This window comes from Felis catus, chromosome A1 (genome assembly GCF_018350175.1).
Source record: "Felis catus isolate Fca126 chromosome A1, F.catus_Fca126_mat1.0, whole genome shotgun sequence".
NCBI classification, from domain to species: Eukaryota; Metazoa; Chordata; class Mammalia; order Carnivora; family Felidae; genus Felis; species Felis catus.
Genome location: NC_058368.1, coordinates 79,410,450 through 79,425,462, shown reverse-complemented (window position 1 = coordinate 79,425,462; position 15,013 = coordinate 79,410,450).

Below are 15,013 nucleotides of genomic sequence, written 5' to 3'. Positions count from 1 at the left end.
GAGCTAGCCTCCAGAGTGCTTGCCTGTAACCCACGCAAAATTAATCTATGGGGAGAGGAGTCTGAAGGCAGTGACCTCCGTGGGGGGGTGGTGAATGGGTTTCCTGAACTAGGGGGCATTTTCTGGGTGCTGGAAGGATCTGCTTCTTGATGTAGGCTCTGGATACACGGATGGGTTCCCCAAAATTCACTGGACACTTAAACGATTTGTTCTCTTTCCTGCATCCGTGTTAAATTTAAAGAAAGAGGGGTGTCTGGGGGGCTCAGTTAAGCGTCAGCCTTTTGACTTCAGCTCAAGTCATGATCTTATGGTTTGAGGGTTCAAGCCCTGCATCTGCCTCTGCACTGACAGTGCAGAGCCTGCTTGGTATACTCTCTCTCTCTCCCTCTCTCTCTTCCTCTCCCCCACTGGTGCTCTCTCAAAATAAATAAACAAACTTAAAAAAAAAAGCTTAAAACAATGAAACAGGAACACCTGGGTGGCTCAGTCGGTTAAGCGTCCAACTTTGGCTCAGGTCATGGTCTCACGGTTCGTGGGTTCGAGCCCTGCGTCGGGCTCTGTGCTGATAGCTCAGAGCCTGGAGTCTGCTTCGGATTCTGTGTCTCCCTCTCTCTCTGCCCCTCCCCTATTCATGCTGTTTCTCTCTCTCTCTCTCAAAAATAAAACATGAAAAAAATAAAAAAAAAATATGGGCGCCTGGGTGGCTCAGTCGATTAAGCGTCTGACTTCGGCTCAGGGCACGATCTCGTGGTCCGTGAGTTCGAGCCCCGCGTCGGGCTCTGTGCTGATAGATCAGAGCCTGGAGCCTGTTTCAGATTCTGTATCTCCCTCTCTCTCTGACCCTCCCCCGTTCATGCCCTGTCTCTCTCTGTCAAAAATAAATAAATGTTAAAAAAAAATAAAATTTAAGGAAAGAGTCAAGGAAGAGCAAAAAAAAAAAAAAAGAACGATAAGACAAAGAAGTGAAAGTAGAGGGAGCAGCAGAAGGGCAGCCCCCCCTTGGTGTGGCCATCGCTGTCACCCCAGGGCCGGGGGCAGGTGATCCTGTCTGTTTGATCGGAAAGGAAACCGAGGCTGAGAAAGACCCAGCATCCTGCCCAAGGTCTTCTAACTGATGTAGACAGCACATATTTTAATTCAATAAGAAACCGCTGTTGGTCCCTCCTTTTTCTGAAGAGAAGGAACGACTCCCCCAGCCACAGCCAGAAACCTGAACTGGCTTTTTCCCACCTTGGGATGGGGAGGCTGGAGAGTCCTGAGGTGGGGGAGCCATGGGACCAGAGCTTTGGAGGACAGAGACCCTGGCTGTGTCTGCATGCTTGTATCACTCCTGGGCACTTGAAAATATACAGTTTCTCATTTCTTCCACATTTGGTGCCGCTGCCTTTCCAGTCTGGAGGTGAGATGCTTTATCCATATGTAATATCCAGATGTAAGCTGCACAACCCTTTCAATGGCCTATAACGTGAAGACCAGTTTTCAGCAAGATGAAATATACTGCTGAAAACGCGTGGCGTGCAGATATTTAAAACTATCGACAGAAGAAGCAAGGAATGTTTTGCTCTCCTGGAATGGGATACGGTCTCCAAAATTCCATTTCAGGATCACGTCTGTGTGGGCCTGGATGTATGCTGCTAAGTCGAGTGAGTGAGCAGGTGAGAAGTGAGTCTCAACGCGATGCTGATTCTGATTTGGCTCCTAGGAAATGCAAGTGGTTGCACGGAATTCAGTGTCATAAAAACAAAACGAACAAATAAACGTCCGGGTAGGTGACTGCAGTCTGTGGGTGAGTCTGCAGTGACCGTTTACGTTTATTTCTTGCTCTTCACGCGTGTGTGGTCCGTTTCGGCGTGGGGCTTGGACTTGCGTTTGGTACAAAGCCCCTGTGGGGATCTGTGCCTTCAGAGCCAGCTGGGCAAAGAGTCCCAGCAGCCCGTGGATGTCCAAGCATAGCTTCTCACTGCAAGGACAGGTAAGGTGCACTAGCCCAGTGGAGCCCTCCTCGGATGCTGGCTTTAAGTCCCTTGACTCTGGGGCACCTGGTGGCTAAGTCCATTGAGCGTCCAACTCTTGACCATGACCTCACAGTCATGAGAGATCGAGCCCTACATCGGGGTCCGTGCTGAGCACAGAGCCTGCTTAGGGTTCTTTCTCTCTCTCTCTCTGTCCCTCTGCCCTTCTCCCTCGTTTGATCACGCTCTCTCCAAAATAAACAGTCCCTTGACTTTATTAGGAAACAACACAACAGAACGCTCTCCTTCATTTCCTCTTCTGCTCATCCTCCTTCTGTTTCTCTCCTTCCTAAGCTATTGGGTATGGCGTGCTATTACCACATGGCAAGACTCAGAGCCATCCCCGGGTTATCTGTCCCAGTTCTGATCTCCTCACCTCCTTCCTGCGGGCAACCTCACGTCTACACGCATGGTCTACACATGCAATGCCTTCATGATTCTTCACTCACTGCTCTGAGGATGTCGAAGTGGACGCAACACAACCCATCTCATTTACCACGCATCCACAACGTTCCATTGTTCCCCTCCTGGGAGATCAGTCACACAAATCCAAAATGTTATTTCTTCCCCTTGGTAAACAGTTCCGTAACTCTGTATTATGGAAGGACACGCTCCCAGGCACCTCTGAAGACAGACCCAAGAACCAGATGAGGAAGTGGCATTAAGCTCACTGGGGCTGGCTCTTCTGGAGATGGAGAAAATCTTACCTGTGCGCTGGCAGGCGGCATTCATCCACCAGCTGCGACACTGGCCAGGGACAGACTCGTGAAGATGTGTGTCTATTATTGCTGAAGGGCGGCCAGCACTGACTGTAACCGGAAAGACCTTTCCTTTGATCCCAAGTAGGTCAATGCAGCAACCACACCGTGGTGACAGTGACGAGTGAATGGCAAATTACTGGTTCCAGACGTGAGTACCCAGGAAGTGACCTCCGAAAGGAGCCAGAACCTTCCAAAATCAATAAACTAATGCCAGAAACGCCACATGTTTTTCTGATATTGCACATATCAAAGATAAAGTGCACTCTGGTGAGAAAGATCCGCAGGTATCACACATTCAGACTCACATACCAACTTTTTCTAGCACTGGACGATGACTGTATGGACGTCAATGAACTCAAGGGTCCGGGGATGTCTCCGAGGCACCTGCAGCCCTAACAGGTTCCAGGGGCAGCGGCGAGAGCTAGTATCTGCAGAGCTCAGTTGTCACATGACTCTGACTCACATTTTCAGCAGAAAATGGACTCTACCCCGCACACCCCCCCCCAAACAGGTGTCCTGGGTACAGAGTGAGGTGTAGCATAGTAATGATTGACCTTCGTGTGGGAGATTAGACTGAATGCATTTCAATCCAAATTGGTTATTAAGATGTAGACACAGGAACATTGAAAAAGAGAGAGAGGCCACAGAGTATTAAACGGCTGGCTCATCCCAATCAACACTCTCTCCTCTGCAGTAATAGAGCATTTGATTTAGAACCTACCCACACATCCACCTTTGCTACACGCCTACCCCCACACCGGCCCACCCCACCCCTACCCCTCTCTGTTCCACCCCACCCCACCCCACTCCACCCCTATCCCCACCCCACACCTCCCCCACCCCTACCGCACTCTGTTCCACCCCACCCCACACGACCCCTACCCCATTAAGTTCCACCCCGTCTCACGCACCCCACCCCACCCCTACCCCATTCCGTTCTATCCTACACCACCCCACCCCTACCGCACTCTGTTCCACCCCACCCCACTCCACCCCACCCCCCACCCTACCCCTACCCCACTCTGTTCTACCCCAACCTCCACTTCACCCCACCCCACCCCTACCCCACTCCGTTTCACCCCAACCCACACGACCCCTACCCCACTAAGTTCCACTCCTACCCCCACCCCACCCCACTCTACCCCTATCCCCACCCCACACCTACCCCACCCCTACGCCACTCAGTTCCACCCCAACCTCCACCTCACCCCACCCCACCCCTACCCCACTCTGTTCCACCCTACCCCACCCTTATCCCACTCTGTTCCACTCTACACCACTCTGCTCCATCCTACCCCACCCACCCTTACCTCCACCCCACCACACCCACCCCTACCCCTACCCCCAATCATTGTCTCCGGCTCCGGTGTTGCCTGTCAGGTTGCTCCATTCTTCACTGTTTTTTCTCTATGTGCTTTCCTTGTAGGCTTACTCCATTCTTAGACAAGAACAAGCTTTCTTTTTATTTTTTAAAATGTTTTTTATTTTTGAGAGAGAGAGAAACAGAGCACAAGTGGGGGAGGGGCAGAGAGAGAGGGAGACACAGAGTCCGAAGCAGCTCCAGGCTCGGAGCTGTCAACACAGAGCCCGACTCAGGGCTTGAACTCACAAACCGTGAGACCATGACCTGAGTTGAAGTTGGATGCTTAACTGACTGAGCCACCCAGGCACCCCTCTTTTTTAAAGTTTATTTATTTATTTTGGGAGAGAGAGACCGAGAGAGAGAGTGGGGGAGGGGCAGAGAGAGAGGGAGGGAGAGACAGAATCCCAAGCAGACTCTGCACTGTCAGCGCAGAGCCCAATGTGGGGCTTAACTCATGACCCTGAGATCATGACCTGAGCCGAGATCAAGAGTCGGGCACTTAACCGACTGAGTCTTAACCGACTCGAGCCACTCAGGTGCCCCAACAAAGGGCTTTCATAAATAGGAGGTAGTTTGTTATATTGAACAAAAGCTTTACTCAGAAGAGGGTGAAGGTCCTTGGGGTCTCATCAGGTCCTCATCAAGTCAGGGACCATCAGACAGGATGTACGGGCCCCTGCGAGGTCACGGTGGTCTGTCCGCGCCCGGGCCCTGGACTGGGGAAGGTGGCAGACTGTTCCAGGGCAGCTGAAGAAGGGCGGTCACACGTTAGACTGATCCACTAGACCCCTGTGCACGAGGGGTCTTTGTGTGTAACTCTGAGTTATTACCGAGTTTGGAGCAAAACGAGCCAGAGAAAAATCACTTTTCTCTGGCATCTCCCGAAAATTCCTACGACCCCCACTTTCTAACGACAATCTCCTGTTTGTCCTCATCCCCTGATAGGACAGGGCCGGGGTGGAGGCGGGATCTGCTCTACTGCCCCCACTGACCCTGATGTTAAACTCGTCCACAAACACCCTCACAGACACCCCAGAAGAAGCTTTGGCCAAATGTCCGGGCACTCGGTGGCCCAGACAAGTTGACACATAAAATTAACCATCACGCATCCCAACAACCCCAATTCCTGGCCCCTGTAAAGATATTTTAATAGTGGAAAAAGAGGGTTCCCCCCGCCCCCAGCCTCTTGAAGCATCTTAGGTGTGTGAGGGAGTGGGTGATAACCATCCGCAGTGTAACAGTGTGAGTCGCAGTGCATAATGTGTGTGTGTGAGATGAATGGAATCTGTAATGTCGACAAACAAGGTGACAACAGGCTTTCACAGTGTTTCGCACACTAACTAGCTGCTAGCACATCACATGTAATTTGCTTTTCCAAATAAGCTGACACACAGGTCTCCATGCAACCCGAACGCACAGATTTCTCTCTGAAACAGCCTTGGGCACATTCTAAAATCTCAGCGAGCCAAGTGGTGTTGAAATTATTCTTCATACCGGCTTTCCTTTCTGGGAGTCAGTATCAGAGGGGAAGGTGATTTGCAATTAAATGTCTGTCCGTCTTCCCAAGACAAACCTCAGATGTTCCAAAAGAGGGATGGGTCTAGTATTGGAAGGCGCTTGCTTCAACTCTCCAGCCGATGAAGGTCATGGCCTACATTTACGAAGGATTTTTCATGGAGGCACACACACATATGCACTCACATGCACACATGCATGCACACAGGAACACATGCACACACATGCACATGGACACACATGCACACATGTGCACACATGTGCACAACGCACACACACATCCGTATACACGCAGGCACATGATGCATGCGTGTGCACACACACATGTACACACACGTGGACACACATCACACACACAGGCACACACATGCATGCACATGCACGTGGACACACATGCACACATATACATGCATGCACACACGTGCACACATCCACCCACATTCACACACGTGCACACATGCACGCGCACATGCACACAAAGCATACGCATGTACACATGCACGTGTACACACACATTCCCACACACACATGCACACGCACACAGGGCAACTAAAACACGAGAAGCAAAGGGAAAGGAATGAGTTGAAGAGGGAGGTACCCCCGGGATTTCTATATTTCTTGGGCAATTTTCATGTTGATGGGAAAATAGGAAATGTGAACAAGAGCTTGTTTCCTGAGGGAAGATTCTGCCTTTACCCCCAATTCCAGCGTGTACTTGGTGAGAGCCGCCAATTTGGGTGAGCTTTCAAAGCGAGACTCCCGGCTCACCCTTCCTTCCGGTGGGGGAAGCCTCCCCGTCACCTACATAACAGGATGTCCCTGTCCCCGTATCTTCAGAGCTGTAGAAGTCTATGGCACTCTTATCTTAAAGTTAGAACTGCTACCCCAAACTCAACCTTTTTCTGCAGATAAAACAAGTTCTCGGTCTCGTTCTGACAATTGCTTTTCTCATCCCTGCATCTGATTAGAGGGATCCCCCGGGATTGTACTAACTTAAATTAATTGTTTTGTACCGAGAGATATTGGCCAGGTTCTTCCTCTTCATCATTTCAATGGTTTCTCAATTTTACTTCTCCCTGAGCCTCTAGTGGCCACCAGCCAGCTTCGAGGCAGAGACTCCTCACCCACTTACATGAGGCGAGAATGGCCACCCGGGGCCCTCTGGGGTCCTCCCCTGCCTCCGATGCCCCCCCTCAAATTGTGTCCATGTTACGGAAGTTTGCTTTATATTTTATGATCTGGGATTACTCCGAGCTGGGGGGGGGGAGGGGTTCTGTTTCCACGTGTACCATTATTCCGCATTCCCGAAAGTTCTGTTTTACATGGGGAGCTCCCGGGGTGGACCTTGACTCACCACTTTGAGCAATGGCTTTCATTGGAATCACAGAGCCCCCTCTAATATTTCCAATAAATGTCGATTATAGTAAAATGGAATTTTGAAGCGAGCTTCGGCTTAACAGACATCTACCCAAGTTGCCAACAAAGGTTGTAGTATCACATTCAACCATGAACTCAGTCATTACTTGAACGAATTGTTGTGATGTGTGGCTATGATTCCCGCTTAATATCAGGCAGTGGGTGCAGTGACGTCACAGCATGCACACGGCTCCTGCTCACAACAGCAGATGTGCCCTGGAAATAGTTCTCCGTGTGCCCTCTCCCACGGGGTCTGCAGGTATGGAATTGGGGTACTCTGCACAACGAGGAGGGGGGCTTCTTCATCAAGCTGTTAGCAGCTTTGGGATTTCTCCACTGGGTTGGTTTAAGCGATTGCTCTGCTCGGTTCCCTTCTTTCCTGCGCAGCCCCACTCAGACTCTCTGTGTTCGTGAACGTGGTGGTGATGGGGGTGTGGAGGGAGACGCTATTTCCTCGCTAACTGTTGTAAAAAGGATTGCCATCGTCACCAGCCAAAATGCATGGCACCCATGCAGCAATGGAGCTAACCTGTCAGCCTGTCAGGAGAGGTGCTTAGGGGAGCTGCAATACTCCCATCAGCAAGGCACGTCTCTCTGGACAGACATCTTCCGGTCATTTCCAACGCGAACCCCTTTCTGTGTTAATTATGCTTCCTTTAACATTATAAGCAATATGATTTCTCTTCAGAAGTCATCACATTTGTTGGAGAGCCTCAAAATATTTATTGTTTCCCCAAATCAAGCCTCCTTCAACGCTTGAGGATTTCACTCACTCAGGTTATTCTGGAGTCCCCGAAAGAGATTCTTTGCGTCCCCGAAAGAGATTTTTTTTTAATGAGCACCAAGAAATGTTTTGAACAAACGAAGGACTTCAGTGAATCACAAGCATGGTGTACCAGGTCATCACAGGGCTGTTGACCCACGAGGTTGGAAGTGTCCGAACTTCTAGGTTTGTATTTAAAAAAAAAGATATTCTACTCTGTGCAACTGGACACAAGGTGTGTGAGGAGACACAGATTGGTAGCCAGCACCTGAGATCCTCCTTGCATCATCCACCCTCCTCTGTGGCTTGAAAAGGCACATGTGACTTTCACCATCCTGCGCTGTCATGGCCGCTACAGAAAGATCCAGAGCCCGAATCTGAGTGCCTGCCTCCTCCCCAGTGTTCATACGTGGAAGGAAAAATAAACCACGAGACTTCTGGGGTAGCCTCCCTGCGGCGGTTACCATAAAAACTAATACGAGGGCTGCCTGGGTGGCTCAGTCAGTTAAATGTCCAACTTCGGCCCAGGTCATGATCTCGTGGCTTGTGGGTTCGAGCCCCATGTTGGGCTCTGTGCTGACAGCTCAGAGCCTGGAGCCTGCTTCAGATTCTGTGTGTGTGTCTCTCTCTCCCCTGATCCCCACCTCCCCCCCCCAAATAAATAAACATTTAAAAATTAAAAAAAGGGGCGCCTGGGTGGCGCAGTCGGTTAAGCGTCCGACTTCAGCCAGGTCATGATCTCGCGGTCCGTGAGTTTGAGCCCCGCGTCAGGCTCTGGGCTGATGGCTCAGAGCCTGGAGCCTGCTTCCGATTCTGTGTCTCCCTCTCTCTCTGCCCCTCCCCCGTTCATGCTCTGTCTCTCTCTGTCCCAAAAAATAAATAAACGTTGAAAAAAAAAATTAAAAAAAAAATTAAAAAATAAAAATTAAAAAAAAAACAAGCATGAATGGATAAAGAAAATGTGGTATATATATCATGGAATATTACTCCGTGATCAAAAAGAATGAAATCTTGCCATTTGCAAGACGTGGATGGAACTGGAGGGTATTACGTTAAGCGAAATATATCCCTCAGAGGGACAGATATCATATGATTTCACCCATGTGTGGAATTTGAGAAACTCAACAGATGAACGTAGGGGAAGGGAAGGAAAAATAAGATAAAAACAGACAGGGGGACAAACCATAAGAGACTCTTAAACACGGAGAACAAACTGAGGGCAGCTGGAGGGAGGCGGGCGGGGGATGGGCTGGATGGGCACAGAGGAGGGCACCTGTTGGCAGGAGCCCTGGGTGTCGTATGGAAGTGATGAATCACTTGAATTAAAAAAAAAAAAAATCTAGCACATGCTTCCGTAAGGCTGTGAATGAAGTCAGTTTGGCTTAAGTAGGAGCAAACACAGTGACCCTTGAGGAATCGTATATCCTCTCCCACTCTTGTTTTCCTTTTCGCACGTTTCAATACAGCAAATCTGTGTATTTGCTGAGGGCAGGTTTTTGTGCTCATAGTTGAAAAGGAGGAGGAAGAAGCAGGGGACTCGAGTAGCAAGTCTCACTGACGAATGTGGTCGCGTCCAAAACAAATTCTGATTTTTTTTTTTTTTTTAACTTGTGGACTCGAAGCCCTTTCAAAAATAATTTTTAATCTCATCGGGCTTTTCAACTCGATGACGATGCTGCTGCTGGTAAATCCAGGCCCAGAACGTCAGGATGATCAGTTTCAAAGCGGGCTGCAAATTCACGCCTTTGTATGTCTTCCCTTGGCTTTTCAGACTTGGGTGCAGTCAGGGCACAGCTGCTCACTTTCAACACAGGACGGGGAGGAGAAGGTGGGACACCTATTCCCTGACTGAAGAAGGAAACAGACTCAGAATCTCAAGGACTTGCCCGAGACCTCCGGGCTGAGAGCTGGGTCTGCAAGACGAATCATGGCCACGTGGCCTCTGTTCTCTGGAGACAGAGGTCACCTCGTGGGCTTTGCCAAGTGGAATTTCCTAAATGACTCTGGTCCACACACAGATGCACTATGTCAAGTCAATGACGTGTTTTCCTTTTAAAACAGAACAATGAACCTCACAGTTGTCCCCTTGTGCGTAGATGGTGGCAAATTATTGTTTGCCAAGCCTTCTATCTCCTCCCTTTCTGTGTTCCATTGAGATCATGGAAATGCAAAGTAAATAACCATGGAGTAAAATGCCTCGGAGAGTATTTATTTAAGAGTATTGTTCCAGGATGTGCACAAAGATAAAGACTTTGTGTAATGAATGAGTGACTCCAGAGGCCAAATAGCAAGAAGTTATATTCTGTACCCAGTGCGTCCTGGCCTGGGTGAGGTCACCACGGGCTCCCCGAGGACACGCCCTTACAAAGGGGGTCACCTTGTCCCGTGAAAACCAGTCCTCGGAATCCGCAGGGGCAGGCAGGAAAATTCTCGGCCGTTGTCAGTGTGTCAAAATGTCAAGGTGGAAAGAGGCCCACCGAACGATACGGGTTCGAGAGTGGGGAACAGGCAGCGTGGGCCCCCAGAGCCAACTGTGAGGCACGCAGACATCAGAGAGAGGCCATCCGGAGAGGGCAGGCCGGGCCCCGGGAAGGAGGTTTGGGCCACGCACAGTGGGCAGCGTTCTCTTCCCCCGTCCCTCAAGGGCCCAACGGGGAAAGAGCAGTTTTCATGTAACGTCTGCAGGGGAGGCGGGGGCGGGGGGGGGAACCATCGGCATTGGGGGATTCAGCATAATTGATTTTGACATCACCCCGTTCCCCACAGATGCAGCAAACAAACAGACAGACAGACAAAACACGGATGGCCTAATTTGGAATGAAATACGACGCAGGAAGCACACAGATGTCTCTGCATATTTAATGATTATTGACTTTTTAAATTGGTTTTAAAATAAAAGCTTTCTAGATGAAATACAGATTTGGAAGGATTACTAGAAAGAGTGGCTTGAGCACCCACAAATTTTACATTAATTTCTTGCCCGTATGCATTAAAGCTCCACCATTTGCCTAATTTCCCGTAAGCGTATATCTGCTGTGCAAATTGTTTCGCCGTTGAAAATGCCATCCAGGCAATCTAGTGATGTGATGAACGGACTTTTCAGAAACAGACCTGTTTATTCACTAATTGCGTACGAAGTAAGCTGTAAGGTATCCCCGAAAAAACACAACACAACAAAACAAAAACCCACAGCAGCGCAAGGCGCTGTCTTCTTCGGGGAGCAGGGTGTATTGATTTACATAATAAGAACATAGAGAATTGAGTTTTATTGATATGGGAACACATTTTATTGCTTTCTCTGATGTAGTGGGTTGGATTCCCCATTTCATTAAAGCCAGATTACTGGCCCTGTTTCATTATCACTGTTCTGATTCTCAGGGAAAGTAATCTTCCCCATAGCTTTTTGTTACTTAATTATTATAGTGCGTAACAATCATAAAATTTACACAGAGCAGTCTTTGTAGAAATACGCGGAAAGCACGGTCTTTATGTGAGCGGTATGGAGAAATACCTTTGGTCTTTTTCTTTTTCTTTTTTAAATTAGACCGTCCTAGTGGGAGAACCCCCCAGAAGCTCACACACCTTTCTCGAGATTTTACACTCGGTGGGCGTTATATGATGGCTCCTATCACACAGAGTCTCGGGTCAGATGGATACCAAAGAAATTCCCCTTTCATAGATGGAAAGACTGAGAACATCAGCATCAGTAACTCGCCCGGGAAGAGGACAGGTGAGAGTTCAAAAGTCAGGAGGAGAATTCGAGATGCCCCAGCATCAACTCCTCAATCCAAGACACACACAAAAAAAATGACCACAAGCTGCAACCAAAGTTTTTGCTAAGTGACGGCACATCCAGTCTTTTCAGCTTCCCCTGTCTTGTGCTAGACCCAAGCAAACCCTTTGTTTGTCTCTCTCCTGACTATTCTGTTCCACTAGGACGCTTGCCTGCTTCCAGTAGATGACCCCACACCTGCAGGTGCCGGTTCTGAAGCAACCCCAGTCGCTCCCGGCCGCCCACAAAACCCCCAGGCCCTACTGCTAGGAGCACAGCATTGATAGATACCAGCACGAGAGGGCACTTGGTCTCCAACCTCGGGCTCGCGAGCAGGAGGTTGTCCGGGAAGCTTCACGAACACTGAAGCCTGGCTTTGCTGCCATACATTCTGACTCCGCTGGGGTGGGGTCTGACCCAGGCAGAACCTCCCAGATGATTGTGAGAGGCAGCCTAGCTTAAGAACCACTGCTCCCATCCCTGGGGCGGAAACGATTTGTCCCCTAATTTCCAGAGGTGAACACAGAGGCCCAGAGACGTGGACTCATGTGTTGAAAGTCACACAGCAGGGTGTTGGAGTCCTAGGTTTTCTGAGCCCAAAGCTGATACCCTCCAGACAGTCACCTCAGACGTGGGCTGAGCCTGGGGATCATGGAAGAAGATTTTATAAGGACTGATGCCTGGACCCCATCTGGCAACCAACCCCCTTATCGTCAGAGTTCCCTGGAGGAATCTAGCATGAAACATGGATCTGAGACAATTTTACTAACCTGAAAGTGAACCCCTGTAAGTAGGTTCCCTGCAGGGCGTGTGAGCCGGGTCGGTTCCAGGACGCCAGCCCAGGTCCCCCAGGACGCCAGCCCGGGTTTCCCAGGTCAGAAGACACGGGGTGGGGGACAAGGATCTGGGGTTAAAATTGACATAAGACTTCCCTGACGATGTTTTTTACAGACAGGATTTCGGGAACTAGTGCCATCCATTATGCACCATGGGTTTACATTCAGCTGGATCTCCCTGCTCGTCCCTCCCTCTCTCCTCCCTACCTCCTGCTCTCCCTCTCTGTCCCTCTTCTCTTCCCCACCATCTCCGCTTTCAGTTCCTATTGTAATAATATGAAAAATAATTTCTAAATTATGCTTTATTCTACCATTGCAGCCTGCGAGTATTTTTTAGTCAACAGTAGTTTACGGAAAAAGATTTCACGCATACACGCGTGCGGGTGTCCTCGGCACTTGGTCTGTGTATTAACAGGAAATGAATCTAGCTTCTTAGGATAAGCTTATTTTACTTAAAAAAAAATTTTTTTTAATTATCTAGTTTTGAGAGAGAGAGAGAGAGCACGAACGGAAGAGGGGCTTAGAGAGGGAGACATGGAATCCGAGGCAGACTCCAGGCTCCGAGCTGTCAGCACAGAGCCTGATGCAGGGCTTGAACTCACGAACTGTGAGATCATGATCTGAGTTGAACTCGGCTGCTTAACCTGCTGAGCCACCCAGATGCCCCAGGATAAGCTTACTTTAGGCTGAAAACATTTATTGCACGTAGGTGGCTCTGTCGGTTGAGATTCGATTCTTGGTTTAGGCTCAGGTCACGATCTCATGGCGGGTGAGATCAAGCCCCGCATGGAGCTGCTCGCTGACAGTGTGGAGCCTGCTTCGGATTCTTTCTCTCCATCTCTCTCTCTCTGTCCCTCCCCACTCGTATTCTCTCTCTTTAAAAAAAATAAAAATAAAAAAAACAAATAGACTGAAAACGCCGAGCAGAAAGTCACACACAACTCTCTCATCTCTCAGCAAAGTTATCGGTAAGGTAAGGTAAGCTTTTGTTGACATTTTCTGAATTCCCTGGTACAGAGGAGAGAGAAAGAGAACACAAAAATAGAGACAGAAGGGAGAAAAGCTGGTAAAAGGAGAAACTGAAGGCAACAAGGGATCACTGGTGAGGACAGAGCAGAGGAGAGCTGGGCAAAAGTAGCTGGGGAAAGATCTAGAAGAAATGGAGTCGCAAAGAGCGGACGAGCCCCAGGCAATCCTTTCAGAGTTTCCTCAAGTGCTTTCTTATGGGATCCTCAAACACCCTGCGGGGGGCAAACCCATCTGGCGCTAAGGGGACTCTGAGGTTCAAAGCGGTCAGGGAGGAGGTGGCAGGAAGCCAGAACCTTCTTCTGATCACTATTCCCGCCTTGCCCGCAGACCCCCTGTGTCTTCCCGCCAGGCAGGAGGGGTTGAGCGCAGAGCAGACCAGGCCCAGGCTCCCCCCCTGCACCTGCATTGCCCGGGAGGGACCTCCTGACTCAAAGCACGAGTCAGACGCACGGGTGGGTATTTTGTTTTCCTTCTCTGCCTAACGGGGGCCAGTTCCGGTCAGATGCTGGGCCTACAATTTCCTTCCGGGGAGCTGGCTGATCCCACCGCCCCGAAGCTTGTGGGTGCCCCTGCATCACGACAGCAACTACACCTGCACAGTTGTGGGGTGACGGCCAAGCTCCCCACGGTGTCAGTGCACACTGAGGCCTCGCTGAGCCGCGTGACCCATAGGACATTGGTGCTCCATACTTACCACTCGCCAACAATGCCTTTTTCTTTTCCGTGCTTGAAGGGAGAGGTGTTTAAACGTCACTGGCCCTTATCTCTCCTTTAGTGCGTAGAAATGCAGGGACTGGGCCTTCTAGCTGATTTGCATGGCAAACCCTCCACGCGGTTGTGTTCCTACGAGTAGAGGCTAAGGAGCAGGTTTCTGTGTTTCCACTGGAAGACGTAGCCACCTGCGTTTAGAGCTCAGAGCAGGTGGCCGGCTGGGAGATAAGGGGACAGTAATTTTAATCAACCGGAGCAGAGGCAGAAGACTCCAGCAGGGAGCCAGCACCCAGCAGAGGATGAACTGAGCAGTCGGAGGGAGCCGCTAGGAAGAAAACAGGAAGAAGCTGCCAATGGCTGGGATAAATGTATCCAAATGTAACAGGCTGGCAGGTCCCGGCAGGCCAGATACACAGGGCAGAGACACCTCCGGGAGCCGGCAGGGTGGGGGATTTTAAGCGTCTCTGTCCCTCGTTGCTGGGTCAGTTTACATGCCTGCCCTTGTCCTCTGCTGGGGACGGTGCGTCGCTGGAAAAGACCTCACAAGATTATCGTGTTTTTCTCCGTTTGCCTCGCGTGCATGTTTCATGGGCCAAAAGTCACGTCGTCTGAGCCACAGAGGAGTAAAAACAGGGGCACAAGGATCCTGCTCTGAGCGCAGGGGTCGGGAATCTGTTTTCTCAGACAAACAAGTTAGCCTGAAGGAACAAAGTCTGAAAGTGAATCATAAACTCTTGTTTTGTTCGAGAACAGAAACTGTTCTCGAAAACATCTCTGTTGGATTTGGGGGCACAGACCAGCGCTGGGGGGCCAAAAATAAACTAGAAACTTCCAA